Raw genomic sequence first — 22932 nt, 5'->3', positions numbered from 1 at the left:
TGAACATTGGAGTACATGTGTCTCTTTCAATTCTGGTTTCCTTGGTGTGTATGCCCAGGAGTGTGATTGCTGGGTCGTATGGCAGCTCTACTTCCAGTTTTTTAAGGAATCTCCACACTGTTCTCCATTGTGGTTGTACTAGTTTGCATTCCCATCAACAGTGTAAGAGGGTTCCCTTTTCTCCACACCCTCTCCAGCATTTATTGGTTGTAGACTTTTGTATCTCTTTAACAAGTGGTGCTGGGAAAACTGGTCAACCACTTGTAAAAGAATGAAACTAGAACACTTCTTAACACCATACACAAAAATAAACTCAAAATGGATTAAAGATCTAAATGTAAGACCAGAAACTATAAAACTCAAAGAGAACATAGGCAAAACACTCTCCGACATAAATAACAGCAGGATCCTCCATGACCCACCTCCCAGAATATTGGAAGTAAAAGCAAAAATAAACAAATGGGACCTAATTAAAATCAAAAGCTTCTGCACAACAAAGGAAACTATAAGCAAGGTGAAAAGACAGCCTTCAGAATGGGAGGAAATAATAGCAAATGAAGCAACTGACAAAGGATTAATCTCAAAAATATACAAGCAACTCCTGCAGCTCAATTCCAGAAAAATAAATGACCCAATCAAAAAATGGGCCAAAGAACTAAACAGACATTTCTCCAAGGAAGGCATACAGATGGCTAACAAACACATGAAAAGATGCTCAACATCACTCATAATCAGAGAAATGCAAATCAAAACCACAATGAGGTACCATTTCACATTAATCAGTTTTAAATTTTATTTGTTTTTATTATTTTTGTCTGTGCTTGGTCTTCTTTGCTGCATGTGGGCTTTCTCTAGTTATAATGAGCGGGGTCTGTGCTTTAGTTGTAGTGCACGTGCTTCTCATTGCAGTGGCTTCTTTTGTTATGGACCACAGACTCTAGGCATATGGGCTTCAGTAGTTGTGGCACATGGGCTCTGTAGCTGCTGCTTCCAGCTCTAGAACACAGACTCAATAGTTGTGGCGCACAGGCTTAGTTGCTCCATGGCATGTGGAATCTTCCCAGACCGTGGATCAAACTTGTGTCTCTTGCATTGGCATGTATATTCTTAACCACTGAACCACCAGTGAAGTCCCATCAATCAGAGTTTTAAAACAAAAATTTTAAATTGGTTTGAGATTGGAGAAATCTTTGAAAATTATTGTCGGCTGTATAGGAGTTCAACTAATGATAGAAAAGTATATAAATTTTCAAAAGTGGAAGAATATTGTAATCTGAGAGCTATAAATCGTTAAGCTTGATGTTTATCCTCAGGAAGTTTTAGAAAAGATAATTAAATAGAGGAAAATTGAGTCTATAAACACGGCGATCATTAGGAGCCTGTATGGGTTTACTAAGAAAAAATACCAAAAACATAATTAGAGAGTTTTAGTGACACTGTCCAGGGAGTTTACAAAGATTTCATAAGTTTGAAGGTTTGAAACGATCCACTAGAACCTACAAGATGTAGTCATGTAAGACTTTAGTATAAAGGCAGAGGTAACAGCTCAACAAGAAAAAGATAGTGCAGATAAGCACCAGGGCTCTAAAAGAATCCCCTGTGCAAGCTCCAAGTTGATTCTCACTAACAAACCTCTCCAGAGTGATCCTTCAAGATGTGTGCAGTGAATCTCGACCTCAGGAGATCTGAATTCATCAGGAGATAAGATTCTTATTAGAACATTTTATGCCTCTCTGGTCACATAGCCAAGTGAAGTTGGCTAACTGGTTGTACCAGTTGTACAATCAGTAAACAAATTGGTTCTAGAAGTTACCAAAATACAATAGTTTCAGATTTTAAATCTCAATGCCCCATTGAAGGAGGAAACAACAGAACAGGCTACATCTTGAAAGCAGGACTCCATCTTGGGCCGGACAGCGAACTTTGAGCTATATGCCCAGTATCTATGGAAACGACATACCAACTGGAAAACCAGACACCCCACTCCCATGGAAGAGCTCCAGGGCTCATACCTAAACTTTTCTTCTGCTAGAAGAATGCCATAATTATCTGTGTAACCGAATAGAATCATAAATCCTATTATGCTAATTGGGGTATGACCACAGGCCTATTGATAATTGTTCACTGTTAACTACCTAGGCTTAAGGCATATGAATCACGGATTTAAGGCATATGAATCACGAGGTTGATTGTATCTTTCTTTTCCTTTGTTCAGACTAGTTTCAGAGCATTTGTGGAGGTGGGTTTGAGCACTTAGGGTATATAAGGTTTTCATAAAAACTGGTCGGGGTCCTTGGCTAAGAGGAGACTCTGCCTTGGGCCCACCAGTGTAATAAACTGCACTCCACTATCTGCATTGTCCTTCTGAGTGAGTTTGTTACCAGGAACATGTGTCTACAACATTTGGTGCATTGGCTGGGAAACTCCTCACTTTGAGGAGACAAGTCCCATTTGGGACTACTCCAAGGCCTTGTGGCTTGAATCTTCTAGAGGGGGGAAGGCGCCTCACCTTTCTGAAAGGATTCTGCTTCTCACCACCCGGACCTTTCATATTAGCAGGTAGTGGATGGCAGCAAGGGATCTGAATACTCAGGTGAGGATAACCCACCTGGCAGCGTGAAAGAGGGGGCCTGATCACCCCCTGGGAGGGACTAGAAGGCGTGCGGACCTACAGGAGTCTGGAATAGGCAGGTGGCAGCAATTGCTTGATATACAGATTGACGAGTGTGTTAGGGCTTAGGAAGGAAATTCGTGAAGGTCATTTAGGAGGTGGTGTCCACGCAGTCTTGGGGAAAATTATTACCAAGCAATCGCCAGGAGATTTTTAGGAGAAGTAGCTTGGTCTTTGTGTGCTCATATTCTGCCCTCCCCAAGGAGGTGTCCCATCTGCTGTGAAATTCTTGACCCCCTTGGAATTGTCAGTCTAGAAGGAGGGGGATACATAAGTATGAATTGGCTTTTCCGGAGACGGCCTGGGACGTGTGATATTTAACCCATTTATGTTTTCATCTGGACCTGATCAAGCCCACCAAGGCAGAACAGATTTTAAAAGTTAAGGGAGAAACAGTCTTGGATCATGTGGTGTTCTGGTTCTGCTGTGTTGACTGGCAGGTGAAGACATGCTGATCCCCCTTCTCCCTCTGGGATCTGGCGGGTAAAGCTCTTCTCACCCCAATTAGGAGGGAGGCAGAATGGCAATTTAAGTGTTTCATTGAGTGGAAATATCAGAAGTACATAGGGTACTGAGAACTGCATAGACAGAATGAAAAGGTAAAGTAGGAGAAGGTCCGAGAAGGCAAGCAAGATGGAGGGGAAGTGAATCTAATGCAACTGTATCGGAGTGCATGATTGAAAATTCAAAGAAGGAATTTGGAGGAGACTATGGGGTGAAGATGACACCTAACTGCCTCCACAAACTCTGTGAAGTCGAATGGCCCCCTATGGGAGTAGGATGGACACCAGAGAATACCATGAACGTAAAAATAGTGGAAGCAGTCTATACAGTAGTCACAGGAGAGCCAGGACACCTGGATCAATATCCATATATTGACTCAGGGCTAGGGTTAGCTCAAGACCCTCCTACTTGGACAAGGTTCTGTATCCAGAGGGAAAGGGGAAAATATTAATGGTACAAAAATTGACTGATGATAAAAAAAGAAATTCTACAGGATTTGGATGGGGTTGACCTTCACCTTCCCCCATACTGGATAATGACGTGCCTGCCTCCCAGTGCTCCACCAGGACCAGAGGCTGCCTTAATGCCCGATCCAGGGTCAGGTGAAGTTCCTGCAGCAGCCGCTGCTCTTTCACCAGCTCTCCTGGAGATGGTAGAGCCACCGTTTCAGCAGACTCCGATCCCAGCAATGGAGACCTCTGGTCAACACCCCCAGAATTCCACCTCAGCCAAACTTCCTAGGCTGTATCCACCTCTCCTGATGAGTACTGATGGGAAGGGGGAAGAAAACACAGGAATTAGACTAAGACTGTGCTCCGCCAAGGAACAGGGGAAAGAACCCCACTACAGATGCAGCCTCTGATTCAGGAGGCATGTGGGCACTACCATCAGCCCCCTGTAGCCTATTATTACCAGCCGTTTTCCTCTACAGATATATTAAACTGGCAGAGACACACTCCACTGTACTCAGGGGAGCCAAAATCCATGATCAAGCTAATGAAGACTATTTTTCAAACCCACCACCCTACATGGGATGACATAATCCAACTACTAGTCTCTCTTTTCAGCACTGAGGAAAGACACAGGATCCTAACTGAGAACTAAAAATGGTTAAGCGAAATGGCACCTGAGGGTACTGCAAACCTGCAGCGGTGGGAAGAGCTAGCCACTCCCAATGAGAGGCCCAATGAGCTAGCCACTCCCAATGAGAGGGACTGTAACACAAAGGAAGGGAGGGGCCACATGGAGAGATATCGGGAGGCTATTTTACAAGGTCTCAAGAGGGGGCCCCGAAAACCTCTGAGTATGGCAAAAACCCTCCGAAGTGATTCAAAGGGAAAGTGAATCGCCCTCTGAGTTCTACGAAAGATTGTGCGAGGCCTGTAGACTTTATACGCCAATAGATCCAGAGGCTGCTGGGTCTCAGATGGTGATAAATTGAGACTTTGTGTCTCAAGCCTACCATGAAAATGTCAGGTGGGGGGACACCAAGTGACTCATGAATTTTTATATACCCCTTAATGCAAAGTACCTTTGTTGGAAAGAGACTTGCTGTCTAAATTGGGGCACAAGTGACCTTTCCCCTCCATGAAAGACCGACTCTTTGAGTTGGCTCAACCACCTATTTACTTTTCTTCTCACAAACCCCTCAAGATGAATGGAGGTTGCATGGTCTGCTGGAAGGGAAACCGGAAGGGCTAAACAGTTGAGAGAGAGAGAGAGTTAACTCAACAATTCCCTGAGGTCTGGGTGGAAGACAAACGCCCCCCCCCCCCCCCGAGCTTGCAAAACAAGTCCCACTGATAATAGAACTCAGTTCAGTTCAGTTGCTCAGTCGTGTCCGACTCTTTGTGACCCCATGAATCACAGAACGCCAGGCCTCCCTGTCCATCACCAAACCCAGTACAATTACATCAGCACCCATCTTGGGCCTGCCAGACCTTGCTAAGCCATTTACTCTTTACGTGACTGAAAAGACAAGGTGGCTATGGGAGTGTTGTCCCAGACTATGCAGACACAGGACAGACCCGTGGCTTATCTCCTGAAACTGCTGGACAATGTTGCCACTGGGTGGCTGGGATGCTTATGGGCAGTTGCTGCAGTTGCCTTACTGGTCCGGGAGAAAGCTGACTTTGGGCCAAGATTTGATCTTAAAAGTCCCACATGAGGTCAACACTCTCCTGCGAGGGGACCCCCATAAATGGCTGTCAACATCCTGGATTACTCAATACCAGGTACTGTTACGTGAGAACCCCCATGTTACTATTGAGCCTTGTTAGGCCCTGAATCCGACCACTCTCCTTCCTGTGGGAGAAGGTGGACCCTCACATGATTGCAAGGAAATATGCCAGCAGACATGACTTGAGAGACTAGCCAAACCCGGACCCAGATTTGGTCCTGTACACCAATGGCACCAGCCTGGTGAAACAAGGACAACGACTGTCAGGATATGCAGTAGTCATGGAAGAAACCATCGTTGAGGCTAGTTCTCTGCCATCACACTGGTCTGCTCAATGGGCTGAACTATATGCTCTAATCCAGGACTTCCAGCTGTCAAAAGGTAAGAAGACAAACATTCACACAGACTTCAGGTATGCTTTTGCCACACTGCATGTACACAGAGCTCTGTATAAAGAGAGAGGCCTTTTGACAGCTAGTGAAAAAGGTATTAAAAATAAGGAAAAAATTAAGACCCTATTAGATGCTTCCTGGGAACCAGAAAGGGTTGCAGTCATACACTGCTGAGGACATCAAAAAGAGGATACCCCGCAGGGTCGATGCATGTTACAGGATGCTCGGGGCTGGTGTGTGGGGATGACCCAGAGGGAGGATAAAGGGAGGAGGGAGGTGGGAGGGGGGTGCTGATGTAATTGTACTGGGTTTGGTGATGGAGAGGGAGGCCTGGCGTTCTGTGATTCATGGGGTTGCAAAGAGTCGGACACGACTGAGCAACTGAACTCAGGAGGGGGAACTCATGAACCCGGGGCGGATTCATGTCAATGTATGGCAAAACCAACCAATATAATATTGTAAAATAATTAGCCTCCAATAAAAAATTAATTAATTAATTTACAAAAAAAGAGGATACCCCCAGGTTCAGGGAAAAGACTGGCAGATAAGACCGCTAAACAAGCAGCCAAGGGCTTGGGGGTGACAAGTGAAACCCCTTTTAAAGCTCTTGTATTGGTGGAGCTGCCTGAGCTAACGTTGGACGCTCCAAAATACACTGAAGCCCAAAACCAACTAGCCAAACCGGAAGGGGCCATCAAGACTGAAAAAGGATGGTTGGAATTGCCAAGTGGCAAACTATTGGTACCGGAGGAGCTGGCACCCACTCTGGTAAGCCAAACATACCAAGCTACCCACCTAGGCCATGATAAACTGGAAGAACTAATTTGAAAATATTTTTTGGTTCCCCGCCTCTCTTCCCTGTGCACAACAAAATCTGAGAAGTGCACTGCCTGCTCACAGGTCAATGTTGCCTCTCCACACAGACAGAAACCTCTGGGGATTCAGCTAAAAGGCACGCTGCCCTTTGAACACCTGGAAATGGACTTCACTGAAATGAAACCTCACCGACACTGCCATTACCTCCTGGTCATGGTATGTACATTCTCGGGATGGGTAGAAGCTTTTCCTACCCAGACTGAAAGAGCAGCAAAAGTAGCCCAGTGCCTGCTTAAGGAGATAGTTACCAGATTTGGATTTCCTACCAGCATTGGATCGGACAATGGCCCAGCTTTCATAGCTGATTTAGTATAACAAGTAATCAAAACCTTAAACATCAAGTGGAAATTACATACAGCATATAGTCCCCAGAGTTTTGGGACAGTGGAAGGAACCAACCTGACACTTAAAGAGACTCTTCAAGTGGATCATAGAGACTGACTGCTCCTGGGTGGACTTGTTTCCGAGGGCTCTGCTCAGACTCAGGATTACCCCACAATCCCATGGCTATTCTCAGTATGAAATTGTGTATGGGAGGCCCCCTCCCACAGTAAAACAGTGTCAACAAATTTGCCTCAGGTAAGGGGAGATGGAACAACTGAGTAAGGTAGTAAATCAGGTAACTAAGTTTGTACAAGAAAGTGTGCCGTTCCCCCTTGGGGAATAGATTCACGAATTTGTGCCCAGGGAACAGGTGTGAGTCAAGGACTGGAAACACAATTCCTTGGCCCGGCATTGGAAGGGTTCATATACTGTTATTCTAACCACTTCTACAGCAGTTAAAGTTGCAGGTGTCACTCCCTGGATCCACCACACGAGGATGAAGAGAACATACCATGCAGACGCAGAAAACGCTGAATGGACTGTGCAGAGGGACCCCACTGATCCTCGAGAGACTAAGATCATCCTTAAGAAGAAGAAGGAAAAGAAGATCCTGGAGAGCCCCTTCAGGATGAAGCCACATAATCAACTCCTGCTGCTTGACATCATCAACGTGATTTTGAATTTAACTTCCGTTTCAACTCGATGTTTTCATCTCATGGGCACATTCCTTTGCGAACTTCCACAACACTTCCACTGGGTATGTGGGGCTATGCCTCTGTCTGTGATGGATGGATTTCCTTGGTGGGTGTCATTGCTCCACCAAGGAGATTTTAAACCACTCTGCTCTTTACTGGGACGACAAAAAGATAATTTTTTTTCTCTTGTCAATCATAATCTCTCCTTGCTCTCTTGGGAGAAAGCCAGAACTACAGTCAATAGACTCGGATCATGGGGTTGCATTTGATGTAAACACCAGTTTCATTGGAGTAACAAAAGCCTATACCTCATATTTAAAGAACAAAAGGAAAAAAGCTCCCTGACCAACAAGGGAGGACAGGCCTCTAGGTGTGTTGAACAATTCTATCAAGTCTGGGATGAATATTTCTGGATGACCCCAGAAAAGGGTCAATTAATTACTCCCACCACTCTATTTTGGGAACAAAAAGAACAAAGGGTAAGATTTGGTGACCTCCATTAGATCGAAAAGAACTAAAATATATGGGGTACCTATTTTCTGAACAATGTAAATGAACATTTGAGGTCACATACCACCCCAACCAGTCCATCCATTGGCCAGGCTCTGATTGGAAGTATAACCCTGGAATCCGCTGGATGGTGCCCAACAGAACACAGTGGTTTTGTGGGCCTAACCTTTAGCCTTGGTTACCAATCGGCTGCTTAGGCCACTGCACACTGGAATTCACTTTTGCCTATGGCAGCATAAAGCCTAACCTACAACAAGCCCTGGTAAATCTACCTTGTTTACATGCTAGGTGGACAAGGTCTGTGTTTCAATGGTGTGATTATATATTGCTGCCTTATTCTTACCTTCTATAGGGACAATATATATTATGATTAAGCTGAAACTCCAATACTTTGGCCACCTCATGCGACAAGTTGACTCACTGGAAAAGTCTCTGATGCTGGGAAAGGTTGGGGGCGGGAGGAGAAGGGGACGACAGGGGATGAGATGGCTGGATGGCATCACCGACTCTGTGGACATGAGTTTGAGTGAACTCCGGGAGTTGGTGATGGACAGGGAGGCCTGGCGTGCTGTGATTCATGGGGTCGCGGAGAGTCGGACACGACTGAGCGACTGAACTGAAGGTAGAGGCCTTGACTAATTTCACAAAACAGGCCCTCCTAGATGGCTAAAGCCTAGATGGCTAAAGCCATCCAAGCCTTAAATGAAAACAAATCCAAATGAGAAAAGTGGTAATTCAAAATAGAATGGCTTTGGACATGCTCATACCTGCTCAAGGAGGGAACTGTGCTATAATGAAGGTTGAATGTTGTGTATATATTCCTGATATATCTGGCAATGTATCAGCTGCTTTAGATGACATGAAAAAACCAGGTAAAAGCAATGTCAAATGAAAACATTCCTTTCTGGACTTCGGTCCTATCTTGGGTGAAGGGTGATTGGCAGAAAACTATATTTACCATTGTTACAGTTGCCTTAATTGTTCTGCTTTGTGGACCCTGCATTTTACAATGTATTATGAACTTTGTAACTCAAAGGTCGGTGTTCTCCCCAAATTGGCGGTCAGAGAGCCAGGGTGTAATATATCTCTGTGAGTGATGCTCATACTATGAGTTAAGAGCATCAAGAGAGGGGAATGAAGCAGGAAACAGAACAGGCTCCATCTTGAAAGTAGGATTCCAACTTGGGCTGGACTGTGGACTTTGAGCTATATGCCCAGTATCTATGGAAATGACATACCAACTGGAAAACCAGACCTCCCTCCTCCACCCCCAACCCCCCAGCCATGGAAGAGCCCCAGGGCTCATACCTAGACTCTCCTAGCCTAAAAGAATACTCTAATTATCTGTGTAACTGAATAGAATCCTAAATTCTATTATGCTAATTGGGGTATGACCACAGGCCTATTGATAATTGTCCACTGTTAACTACCTAGGCTTAAGGCACACAAATCACGGATCTAAGGCATATGAATCACGAGGTTGATTGTATCTTTCTTTTCCTTTGTTCAGACTAGTTTCAGAGCATCTGGGGAGGTGGGTTTGAGCCCGTACACTTAAGGTATATAAGGTTTTCACAAAAACTGGTCAGGGTCCTTGGCTAAGAGGAGACTCTGTCTTGGGCTCGCCAGTGTAATAAACTGCACTCCACTATCTGCATTGTCTTTCTGAGTGAGTTTGTTTCCCAGAACGCGTGGCTACAACACCATCACAAGTAAGAATTAAAGCCAGATATCCAGGCATCTCCAAAGATAAGACTAGAGTTTTCCTGCTGCTGCTGCTGCTGCTAAGTTTCCAGTCATCTGCAAATCAACTCTATCCAACACACAGATCACAGAAGTTCATATATGTGAACTATTCTAATTTCAATGAGAAATTTTATCTTGTATTATATGAACTGTTTTAAGCAAAAGAGAAAAATAGATGACTGTATGATTAGGTTGATTTGTAGTTGGAGAAAGAACTTACTGATATAATGTAATGCCAGTGAAAGAACTCCGTAGAGTATCTTTCCCACAAGGGAGACCCTTCCCAGGGAACAGCGAGACCATTCACGTTCGGATGCAAACAGCAAGAGGTTTATTCAGATACACAGGTACCTGGGGCGACAAAGTCTCTCGGTGGACTTGCGCGCCCAACGGCTGGAGCAGGGGGTTTTTATGGGGTCGGGATGCAGAAAGCGCGGGTACAGAAGCGAGAAGCTTGGTTACAGGGTTTTCATTGGTTGGTTTAAAAGAAAACCAAATGGCGGGGACAGGTTCCAGGATACATGAGCACCTATTCCTGTTCAAAAGATCAAGCTGGCAGAAGCTCATTGGCCAGTTTATACATGCACGGAAGTTCATTGGCCAGCTTATACGCGCGCGGTTTTTTTAGAGGGGGGGGGGCCTCCCTCTTTTACTGATTGGCTCGACTTTTGGCGCCGGCGGGACTTTTCTTGGGAGGAGTTTTTTTTAATTCTTGGCGCCGGCGGGATCTTCTTAGGGAGGAGTCTGTGACTCAAGGTTGTGTGTCGCAATCCCCTCCTCCCTCTAGGGGCTTTTTTAGACCTGGCCCAAGATAGTCAAATTATGGATCTCTCATTCCCCCATTTCTCTTGTAAATAAGAATGGAATCTTCCATTCGAGGGTTTAAGCCATCTCTATTCATAATCACCTTGTCTTATTTGGTGATATTGCTCAGTTAGGACCAAGGCTTGCACAACTGACAGCCTGTCTCTAATGAACTGCATTAGCCGGTTGAAAATGCATGGGCCAAATAATAGTATGAGCAGGATAATGATTAGAGGGCCCATGATGGAGGAGAGTAGGGTCGTGAGCCAGGGAGAGCGATTGAACCAGCTTTCAAACCATCCCTGTTCAGTCTCGAATAATTTTTGTCTCTGTTTGAGCCTTTCTCTTAGCTTAGCCATATTGTCTCTCACTAGCCCGGTATGGTCCGCATAGAAGCAGCATTCTTCCTTTAGGGCTGCACAAAGCCCTCCTTCCTGCAAAAATAGGATATCTAACCCTCTCCTGTTTTGCAAAACTACTTCGGAGAGGGAGGTAAGTGACTTTTCTAGAGCGCTTACAGATTCTTCTAATGCTCTGATGTCCGTGTGCATGGCGGCCTGGAGCCGTCCGAACTGACTAGTTTCTATGAGTGCTGCCGTCCCCGTGCCTAATCCTGCCGCTATTCCTCCCACTCCGAGCAGCACGGCCAGGGTGATGGAAACAGGCTCTCTCTTATACCGAGACCTTTTTTCAAAATAGTTATAGACATACTCAGAACTATGGTAAGTTATTTTAGGCCATAACTCAACCAAGACACAGTAATCAGTGGTTCTGTTAAGCACTGCGGCAGAGACACATGGGGTTAGCCCGGTGCTGCAAGCCCAATAGGTCCCATTAGGGGCTTCTAGGTAGTAGGTGCCTCTGGTTACCTTTTTGGTGATGTTGCATAGGGCCTGGTGGGTTTTAGGAACAGTCCCGAGGCAAAGTCCTTTCCCAGATACTTGGGACAAGGTTAGTTTGTGTTGAGTGCCAGAAGCACATCGGCCGGAGACCTGGGTATGATTGGAGTAGTTGGAGTAGTTGCCCCCGACTGCTATACCCTCGTAATAAGGGGGGCTAGACACTAAGCATAGCCAGCACTCTTGGGTCCTGTCAGGGTCAGAGGCGTTAAGGGCGAGGTAGGCTCCCTGTACCAGGTTGAATAATCGAACCCTAGCTTCTGGTGTAGGGGTCTCTGATGGTCCTGACAGAGGTGTCAACTGACTAGGTGAGGGGGTGTTACTTTTAATTTCTGAGCTATTTTTAGGGACTTGGGGGTTAGGAGCTGTCAGGACGGTGTTGGGTCCGACAGCAGCAGTGGGGCCTTGTGTTTTTATGGTTTGGAGGATGGTTATGATACCCCCGTAGAAGGGGCCCCACCAGGTGGGGCCTGCATTGGTCTGAATTCCCCAGCTGAGCCCCGAAGCCCAATGGAGTTTTTTTGCTGTTTCTTGGTTGAACGTTATCTTAACTTGGGCATATTTATCTTTTCCGTCTGGGCCTGGGGAATATGCACCCTCGTCGGGGGCCTTTAGTGCAAACGAAAAGGTAATTCCATCCCTGTTTCCAACGTCCCACTTACGGTTGCCATCATTAGAGGTCACGCAGGACCAAGAACTACACCAATAATGTTGCATGCCCCCGCAAGTTTTCCAGTTTTTCAGGTACCCTGGGCATGCCCAAAACCCGTCGGCCTGCAGAAGTCCCCCAGTCCCATCTATCTGTACAATGTCTTTGAAGTTGAAATACAGATCTGGCCACCAAGTGTTGGGGGGGTGAATCTCGGTGGTTGAGTTGAGTACCTCGCCAGTTAGCCCATCTAGAAGTTTCCAGGTTATTTGTTTTGGGGTATGGGGGTTAGCAGGGGATACAGGTGACAGGGAACTCAAGATTATAAGGATTATAGTTATATAATTTTTGAAAGTCTTATCTTGAGTGGATTTTGAGAGCGTTGAAGCTTCCATCGGGGCGGTCCGTCCGGGCTGTCTTGGCTGGTGTCGGCGGAGCCTGATGACGGGGCACGCTTAACGTGCGAGGAGTGGATCCAAGCAGCGATGCCGTCTACCTTCAGGGCTGTTGGCGTGGTTAAAAGGACTGTATACGGTCCTTTCCACCGGGGTTCTAGGTTTGCGGTCTGATGTCTGCGGACCCAGACGGAATCTCCGATCTGGAATGGGTGTGGAACCACTGGCTTTTTCAGCTGTTCCTGGTAAGCTGCGGCCAACGGTTTCCAAACCTCTCTTTGCACGATCTGGAGTGCCTGTAAATGAGCTTTTAAGGAAGGGTTGTTAGCGTGGTTTGCAATGTGGGGGTCAAGGAGGGTGGCGACTGGTGGTGGAGCCCCGTATAATATTTCGAACGGTGTCAGACCATGGGACCCTGGGGTGTTTCTGGCCCGATATAGGGCCAGAGGCAGTAGGAACACCCAGTCTCTAGAGCCAGTTGCAAGCGTTAATTTGGACAAAGTCTCCTTGATGGTTCTGTTCATCCGTTCTACCTGTCCTGAACTCTGGGGTCTATAAGCACAATGTAATTTCCAATTGATCCCCAGTAGCTTAGCCACCAGCTGACTTACCTGGGAGACGAAGGCCGGCCCATTGTCTGTCCCCAGCGTTTGGGGCATCCCGTACCTGGGGAAGATCTCTTCCAGCAATTTTTTGGTGACTGTCTTGGCTGTTTCTTGCTTCGTAGGGAAGGCCTCTACCCAACCGGAGAAAGTGTCCACGAATACTAAGAGATATTTGTAACCATATAGTCCTGGTTTTATCTCTGTGAAATCAATTTCCCAATGAGTACCCGGTCGGTGTCCTCGCGCCCGGGCCCCGGCTCCATATTGGACTTTCCCAGCATTGACCTGAGCGCAAGCCCTGCAGTTGTCTGCTATTTATTGTAGGAGATTGTCTCTTCCTAACAAATAGTGGGTGTTTTCTTCTCTATTCAAGAGGGTCTTTGTTTTTCGGGGGCTGAGGTGGGTCAGTCCATGTAAACGATTTAATAATTCTAAAGTCTGTTTTTTTGGCATTACAGGTTTTTCTTTATAAATCCAGTACCCTTGTGTTGGTTCATAGGAAGCCCCCATTTTTCTCAGTAAGTCCGTATCCTCCTTAGTATACTGGAAGGGGCAGCGCACGGGAGCAGTACCAGCAGTTTTTGAGGTCAGGGGAAGGGTTTGCGAGGCTTTCGGCGATTTACATGAGGCTGCCTCTCGGGCGGCCTGGTCAGCCATTCTGTTACCGCGTGCCTCAGGATTGTCTCCCTTTTGGTGTCCCGGGCAATGGATGATACTGAGTTTTTGGGGAAGGAACAGGGCTTTTAGCAGAGCCAGGATTTCAGTCTTATTTTTAATCTCTTTTCCCTCAGAGGTCAGGAGCCCTCTTCGCCGATAGATTTCTCCGTGGATATGGGCTGTGGCGAACGCATACCGGCTATCCGTATATACGTTAAGCCTCTTACCTGCTGCCATCTGGAGAGCCTTGGTCAGGGCGATAAGCTCGGCCCTTTGGGCGGAGGTTCCTGGCGGTAGAGCCTCTGCCCAGATTACCTCTGTTTCTGTAGTCACGGCCGCTCCTGCTCTTCTTTCCCCATTGTCCATGAAGCTACTGCCATCAGTGTACCAGGTGATATCTGCGTCTGGGAGTGGTCGATCTGACAGGTCTGGCCTGGTTCCGTGGGTTTCCGCGAGGATCTGGTGACAGTCGTGCAGCTCTGGTTCTTCCGGGAGTGGGAGCAGGGTGGCAGGGTTGAGTGCCACGACGGGACCAAAGTGAACTCGGTCCGTGTCCAGAAGCATAGCCTGATAGTGGGTCATTCGGGAGTTGGACAGCCAACGGTCTGGTGGCTGTCTGATAAGGGCTTCAACCGCGTGTGGGGCAAAGATGGTTAAGGGCTGCCCCATGGTCAGCTTGTGGGCGTCCTTGATGAGGACCGCAATAGCTGCCACCATGCGCAAACAGGGTGGCCAGCCTGAAGCCACGGGGTCTAGCTTTTTCGAGAGGTAGGCTACAGGGCGTTTCCAGGGTCCTATATCCTGGACTAGGACCCCTTTTGCGTAGCCTTGTCTCTCATCTACAAACAGTCCAAAGGGCTTGGTCAGGTTTGGGAGCCCGAGAGCTGGGGAAGTCAATAGGGCTCTCTTGACATTTTTGAAGGCCACGGAATGTTCCTCCCGCCAGTCAAAGAAGGCTCCTTGTTTTGTAAGGGGGTACAGAGGTGCGACCATCTCGGCAAAGCCTGGTATCCAGAGGCGACAGAACCCTGCAGCCCCCAGGAATTCCCGCAATTGGCGGGGGCTTTTGGGGGCAGGGATGTTCATAATGGTCTGTTTACGAGCTTCTGTCAGCCACCTCTGTCCCTCTTTGATCTGGTATCCCAGATAGGTGACCTGTTGTTGACAGATTTGGGCCTTTTTCGCCGAAGCCCGATATCCTAGAGTCCCCAGGGTTTCAAGGAGGGCAGACGTACCTTCTTTGCAGCTTTTCTCCGTCTTTGCCGCTAACAGAAGATCATCTACGTACTGTAGTAGGATGAGAGCTGGATGTTGGACTCTGAAGTCAGCCAGGTCCCGATGCAGGGCCTCGTCAAAGAGAGTTGGGCTGTTTTTGAACCCTTGTGGGAGTCGGGTCCATGTCAACTGGCCGGATATCCCCTGCTCGGGGTCTCTCCATTCGAAGGCAAAGAGGAGTTGGCTATTTGGGTGCAGTCTTAGGCAAAAGAAGGCATCTTTGAGATCTAGCACCGTATACCAGGTATGTGACGGAGGCAACCCACTTAGTAGATTGTATGGGTTAGGGACTGTGGGGTGAATGTTTTCCACCCTCTTGTTGACTTCCCTCAAGTCCTGGACTGGCCTGTAGTCTCCTGACCCCGGCTTTTTTACAGGGAGGAGAGGGGTGTTCCATGGCGACTGGCAGGAGATCAGAATCCCCTGATCCAAAAGTCTCTTAATGTGCGGCCTAATTCCTTGGTACGCTTCTTGGGACATGGGGTATTGTCTAATCGACACAGGGGAGGCTGTGGCCTTTAGGGGTATTATCAGTGGTGACTGTCGGACGGCTAGCCCCATTCCCCCGGTCTCGGCCCAAGCTAGTGGAAATTTTTGCAGCCAGGGGGTGATGGCAGCAAGGTCTTTGGTCTTGTCGGGTCCTGCTTCCTCGTAAAGTTTGTATTCATCTTCTAACTTTAGGGTCAGGACATGAAGGGGTTGTCCTTGGGGCCCGGTAACATGGGCCCCTGTCTCTTTAAAATGTACTTGTGCCCTTAGTTTTGTAAGGAGGTCTCGGCCCAACAGGGGGTAAGGACAGTCAGGTACGTGCAAAAAGGAATGAGTTACCTCTCCGGTAGCCAGATGTACCTTCCGGTCCGTGGTCCACCGATACCGCTTGCCCCCTGTGGCTCCTTGGACCCAGGCCGACTTGTTGCTCAGAGGTCCCGTCGGATGAGTCAACACGGAGTGTTGTGCGCCGGTGTCCACCAGGAAGGTGACAGGTTGCCCCCCAACGTCAAGGGTTATCCTAGGCTCAGGGGGGGGCTCCTGGCCCTGACTTTCCTAATCTTCTAGGGTCAAGAGGGACGTCTGGGGCTTTGGTCGGCGGGCCCCCTTTGGTCGCCTTGGGCAGTCCTTGACCCAGTGACCCTTTTCTTTACAGTAGGCACATTGGTCTTTTTCCACTCGGGGCCCCTTCTTGTCTCCCCCTAACTTATCCTGTCGCTGCTCTGATACTACGGTGGCTAGCAATTTGCTGAATTCTTTATTTCTCTTGCGATCTCTCGCATTTTCTCTCTTTTCTGCTTCTTTTCTAAGCCTCTCGTCTCTCTCTTCTGCCTCTCTTTTTAGTCTTTCATCTCTCTCTTCTCGAGTCTCCCTCTTATTGAAAATGCGTTCTGCCTCTTTTACTAAGTCTTGTAAGGAACTTTCTTTGAGGTTGTCTAGCCTCTCAAGTTTCTTTCTAATGTCTGGTGCAGATTGCCAAATAAAGGACATAGAGAGGTTACACCCTGGGTCTTCAGGATCGTAAGGAGTATATATACGATAGGCTTCTTTAAGCCGTTCCAGGAATGCGGAAGGGGACTCCTCAGGACCCTGAATAACCTGTTTTACCTGGGCCAAATTGGTGGGGCGCCTTGCTGCCCCATGGAGACCCGCTATGAGCAACTGGCGATAGAGACGTAGGTGGTTCCTACCTTCAGCTGTGGAGAAATCCCAGTCGGGACGTTCCAGAGGGAAGGCGGAATTAATCTCGTTAGGCAGTTGCGTGGGACGGCCATTTTCGCCTAGGACGTTTTTTCGAGCTTCCAGGAAGACCTTTTGCCTCTCTTCAGTGGTCAGCAGCGTTTGTAGCAGTTGCTGGCAGTCGTCCCAAGTGGGTTGGTGAGTAACTAGGATGGACTCAATCAAAGAGGTTAACATGGAGGGATCTTTGGAGAAAGGGGGGTTGTTATTCTTCCAGTTGTAAAGGTCGGAAGCAGAAAAGGGCCAGTATTGGGCCTGGCCGTTGGACCCCGTTCGCAGGGGAAGGGCCTGGGAGGTGGAATCTGGAGGTGGCTCTCTGCGGACTCTTAGTCGTCCGGCCACCGGGGACGGTGCTGGCGCGACTGGGGCAGGAGCCGCCGCTGCGGCTTCCCTTGTTGGGGCTGGGTCTCGGTAGGGTGGGGGGTCCTCGGCCAACAGATCTATGAGTAGGTCATCTCCCGGCGGCAACACAGTGGTTGCTGTAGGTTTTTCTTTTTTAACCTTTTCCCGTGGAGACTTAGTTAGGGCGGGATATAGGGACGAGTGGGTAGGCGGTTGGGCCGAAGCAGGGAGGGGGAGAGGTGGAAGGGCAGGGGCCGATGGGGGAAGGGGGCGCTTGGGATTGACGAAGGGCTTGACCCATGGCGGAGGGTCGTAGGCCAGGGCTTCCCAAGTCACGATGTATGCCACTTGGTCGGGATGACCAGGGGGCCCGGGATCCATCACTCTTGCCTTTACCTGGAAAATAGTATCAAGGTCAAAGGTCCCATCCTGTGGCCAGCCCACATTGAAGGAGGGCCACTCGGACGAGCAAAAGGTTGTCCATTTCTTTTTTCGGACTTCTACTGACTGGTTATGGGCGATGTCTTGGACATCTTTCCAATGCTGTAAAGTAAGACTCAGGGGGGTGGTTAGAGATTGACCCATTTTTTCTAGTACGAGTACTCCTGTTATAAGACAAACAAACACGACACAGAGACTAATACACCAAAATCGCACGGCACGGTTTTTGCGCAAAACTGAAAACAAAAGCTCGGATGGAGGCGTAGATGAGGGTCCGGATCCCTCGCCTCCCTGAAGTTTCACGTACCCCTCGGACAAGGGCGGAGCCCCGAAAAGTCCGACTCTGGTCGTGAACTGAGACGGATGAGCACCGAAAAATCGGGCTCCAGTTAGCCTTGGAACGTCTTCCAGGCTTGCGGAGGGAAGTTCGAGCTCGTCAGCTCCTTTCTGACTCCGCCAGATACAGATTGTTTCAGCTGAAACTCAAGTCGCACCACAACAGACACACAGAAAGTACGAAAACATAAAACAGTAAAACATAAAACGCTGGCCAGCTTACCTCCCGACGAGGGGTCGATGGTCCCTGGGCGAGGGGGGGTCTCCGGATCCCGGACGAGCCCCCAAATGAAAGAACTCCGTAGAGTATCTTTCCCACAAGGAAGACCCTTCCCAGGGAACAGCGAGACCATTCACGTTCGGATGCAAACAGCAAGAGGTTTATTCAGATACACAGGTACCTGGGGCGACAAAGTCTCTCGGTGGACTTGCGCGCCCAACGGCTGGAGCAGGGGGTTTTTATGGGGTCGGGATGCAGAAAGCGCGGGTACAGAAGCGAGAAGCTTGGTTACAGGGTTTTCATTGGTTGGTTTAAAAGAAAACCAAATGGCGGGGACAGGTTCCAGGATACATGAGCACCTATTCCTGTTCAAAAGATCAAGCTGGCAGAAGCTCATTGGCCAGTTTATACATGCACGGAAGTTCATTGGCCAGCTTATACGCGCGCGGTTTTTTTAGAGGGGGGGGGGCCTCCCTCTTTTACTGATTGGCTCGACTTTTGGCGCCGGCGGGACTTTTCTTGGGAGGAGTTTTTTTTAATTCTTGGCGCCGGCGGGATCTTCTTAGGGAGGAGTCTGTGACTCAAGGTTGTGTGTCGCAATCCCCTCCTCCCTCTAGGGGCTTTTTTAGACCTGGCCCAAGATAGTCAAATTATGGATCTCTCACCAGTATGAATTTATATTTTCTTTAACGTGAGGCACATGGATCATATTTTTATATGTTTAAGTCGCATTTGTGTCTCTTCTCTGTGAAGTCCCTATAGTTTTTGCAGGGCTAGATGAACTGTAACAGGCAGGAGAATAAAGGGGTAATTTATCCATGCAGTGAGAAAAGCCCAGAAGAAGGCAATGTTTGTATGATGCAAAAAGTCACAAATTGGTGTATATTTTAATAGCATTAAGTGAGTAAAAGAAGTAGTAGTGAGAAGTGAGGCTGGAGAGGATGATGAGAATCTTATCATTGTAAACCACAAATTGGCACTTGCCATAGGTCCTTGCCACCTACACTACAAGGATTAAATCATGTTCTGCTGCACTGCTGATCTGCACTGCTGATCAGGGTGAAGAGCAGAAATGAGGTACTCTGTACTCCCAGAAAACTGGCAGAAGAGGTCTTCAGATAGTTCGATATTCTCAAGAGCTGACTGTAAGAACCCAATTCTTGAATCTCCTCACATCTAGAAAAGCATTCCATTCCGTTCCATTCAGTCGCTCAGTTGTGTCCGACTCTTTGCGACCCCGTGGACTGTAGCCTACCAGGCTTCTCCAGGCAAGAATACTGGAGTGGGTTACCATTTCCTTCTCCAGGGGATCTTCCCGACCCAGGGATCGAACCTGGGTCTCCCGAATTGGAGGCAGACGCTTTAACCTCTGAGCCACCAGGGAAAAGCATTAAAACATTAAAATCCTTCGTGGTGATGACTGTTTCTTATGACTAGCAGAAGCTTCACAAGACTAGCAGAAACTTTCTAAAAAGTAAATATGCTTGATTGCATGTACTCCCCCTTTACCAGAATCACATGTATACTGTTCTTCCCCCCTACCTCTTTGGAACAGTTTGTCAGAGCTATCTGAGGTATTATCTCCCAGGGTTCAGTCCTCACATTGCCCCAAATAAAACTTTACTCACAACTCTCACGTTGTGCATTATAGTTGACATGTTATTAACTTGACCTTAGATTTATTCTAGATCTTTAAGTATCAGAAACACCTGACATTCTTTTAAAGTAGTGCCTCAGGATGCTCACTTTAGGATTTTAATTCTACAAGATTAATGTGAGAACCACATGCCTAGGACAAATAGTGATCTAACTGAAATCAATCTGAAAATCAATTTAATGAACCATAATGCCAGTGCTTTGAGGTTTTTTGTTTGTTTGCTTTTAATTAAACACAAAAATAGAAGAGAAAAGAACAGGGGTTGAGAATAGAGGGGAAGATACTGAAAGCGAAAAAAGCAGAGAGATAAAACTCAAAAAGAGAATATCAAAATGCATTGCAGATTACAATTTAGACTTCCTAAGTATGTTTATACATACAGTGAGTATTTATTTGCATGTGCTGGTGTTCCAGGAGGTGATGGGAAAATACAAAATGTAATTTTTGCTCTAAGTCATGGTCAGAAAGTTTGAAAATCACTGCCTTAGGCTAGGTGGTACTGTTGAAGGATTTTAAGCAGATGAATGGCATGATCAGATTGAATTTTAGATTTATCCCTTTAAAAGCCTACAGGGAAGAGAGCTTCCTTTTCAACAAATTGTATGCAGGCAAGATCTGAAAACCTCATTTGAATATATCTAAAGCAAAATCCTTTTATTTGATATGCAAATGAATGTGCATATTTTTAAAATAGAAAAATAGCAAGTTATCAGGAGGATCTTTCTTTATGGAACATTTCATTTATTAATTTACACAAGTATCTACATTATTTTCAGCACTTTTGTAAGTGCTAAACACACTAGTAAATGAAACAAAGTCCTTGCCCTTGTTAGGCTTGTAGTCTAGTCAGAAGTGCCACACAGCAGTAAACTCTGGCAGATTTTGTTTCCCAAAGATGACAGCAACAATATTTCCCATCTTGTATTCTCATCAAACAACATCATTTTAATACTTCTCCCATCAATTAGTGCATCTATGCTGATGCTGGGAAGGATTGGGGGGCGGGAGAAGAAGTGGACGACAGAGAATGAGATGGCTGGATGGCATCACCAACTAGATAGACATGAGTTTGAGTGAACTCTGGGAGCTGGTGATGGACAGGGAGGCCTGGCGTGCTGTGATTCATGGGGTTGCAAAGAGTCAGACACGACTCAGCGACTGAACTGAACTGAACTGATGCTCATTTCTCTTGAAAATGGGCAAGCTTTTATAATTATCTGAGTCAATTAAGTGTGCTGGAAAACTCTTGAGGTTTTTAATATAATGGAAACAATCAGACTGAAGCAGCTATGCTGTGAGTAAGCTGAAACTAGCCACACTGAGAGTTCATGTGAAGAGGTCATGAGACAACATGGAAGAAAAGAGGATATCCAGCCAGTCCCTAGATGCATCCCCACTCTTTCAAGCTGCATCCACTGTGCTCTGCAATTGCACGGGAGAACCACAGTCAGGATAACTCAGCAGTCATCAACACCTTATTTGAATATATCTATTCAAATTATGTATTCAAATCCTGATGCATCAACACCATGAGGGGTAATAAAGTAAAAATACTTGTCTTGAGCTACTAAGTTTTGGGGTAATTTGTTAAACAGCAATCAATAAAGGGAACACTGACAAAAAACAAATATAGTTCCAGTCAAATGGTGGTTAATTGCTAAGAAAAATAAATAAGTGTAGCTCATAGAAGGATAGTAAATAAAGGAAAGAAAAGTAGCAGGCTACCCAAGCTGGTCACAAAAGGCCTTACTGATAAAGTGATAAAGAGGGAAGAAAGCAGAGGAACAGCTCTGCAGAGATATGGGGAAGAAGAACTGCAGAGACAGAAAACAGAAGACAGTAGGTGTCAAGACTGAAGTACAGAATGCTTGGTATGGACAAGGAACCCTAGAGCAGGTGAATGACAGAGTGGGGAGATGAGATCATAGAGAAGGGAGAGGATGGGGAAGGGAGAAAAGAAACCTAAATAATGAGTGCTATAGGGTTTTATTTTTTAGAATTTTTATTTTCACCCTGGATGAGATGGGAAGGTTTAGAATGGTTTTGAAAAGAGATTTGACTTTTCTTAAAGGATCTTTCTGGCTTCTGTGGTGGAGATTAGAAGGAGTGTAGAAGAAGCTACAAATTAAAAATAAGAGGCTTAATTCTCTCTGTTGAAAATAGAGCCGCCCCCCCCCATCCCTTTTCTTAGAGAACTTGTAAATTCTTTCACTGTCTCTTTGAAATGTATGTAAATCTTTTCAAAATCTAAATAAGTCTCCTGCCAGCTTTACAACCTAGGAATGTCTTTCTCAAGGGCCTGAGAGCCATTTCTTTGAAATGTAATCATTAAAAATGATAGCACCCCTATCTCCCAGGTTCTGCAGGAAAGCACAAGTCTAACTTCTGTGGGGTCCTTGCTCCAAGTTGTAAAACAGGCTCTTGCCATAAGAATATGAGAAGGTTTTACATCTGCTTTGGATAAAACCAATTCTCTAACACAAAAGGTCACTCATTTTACCAAATGAATTTAGAATGAACTGTGTGTGACAAATTTTGCTGGCAGGTGCTCTTACTTGAGAATTAGTTATTTATCTTGAAAACATGTATGTTTCTGCAGGTTGTATCTGCTTCATTGTATAAAAGGGAGATATTTCTTCTGTCTTTGCAACCTCCTAGTGGTCGCCTGTGATGTACATCAAACTCTGGTTTAATGCTTATTCAGTAATAAAATTGTTTATTTTCTACCTTTGTGAAGAGACTTCTAGGCAGGAAGAATATTTTCTTTTTGATATATCCCCCCGAAAAGGACAAGGGCAGAAACAAAGAAAATAGTTAAGAAATCGATGTGATACTCCAGCAGATAAGTAATGGAGACTGGCAGCACCTGAAGCAAGGGACTGAAATATGAGTCCCTTCTAAACGATTCTAAACCTTCCCATCTCATCCAGGGTGAAAATAAAAATTCTAAAAATAAAACCCTATAGCACTCATTATTTAGGTTTCTTTTCTCCCTTCCCCATCCTCTCCCTTCTCTATGATCTCATC

The sequence above is a fragment of the Moschus berezovskii genome, chromosome 4 (genome assembly GCF_049115385.1).
Source record: "Moschus berezovskii isolate FMDL1 chromosome 4, NW_MosBer_1.0, whole genome shotgun sequence".
NCBI classification, from domain to species: domain Eukaryota; kingdom Metazoa; phylum Chordata; class Mammalia; order Artiodactyla; family Moschidae; genus Moschus; species Moschus berezovskii.
Note: the sequence above shows the minus strand (reverse complement) of the source record.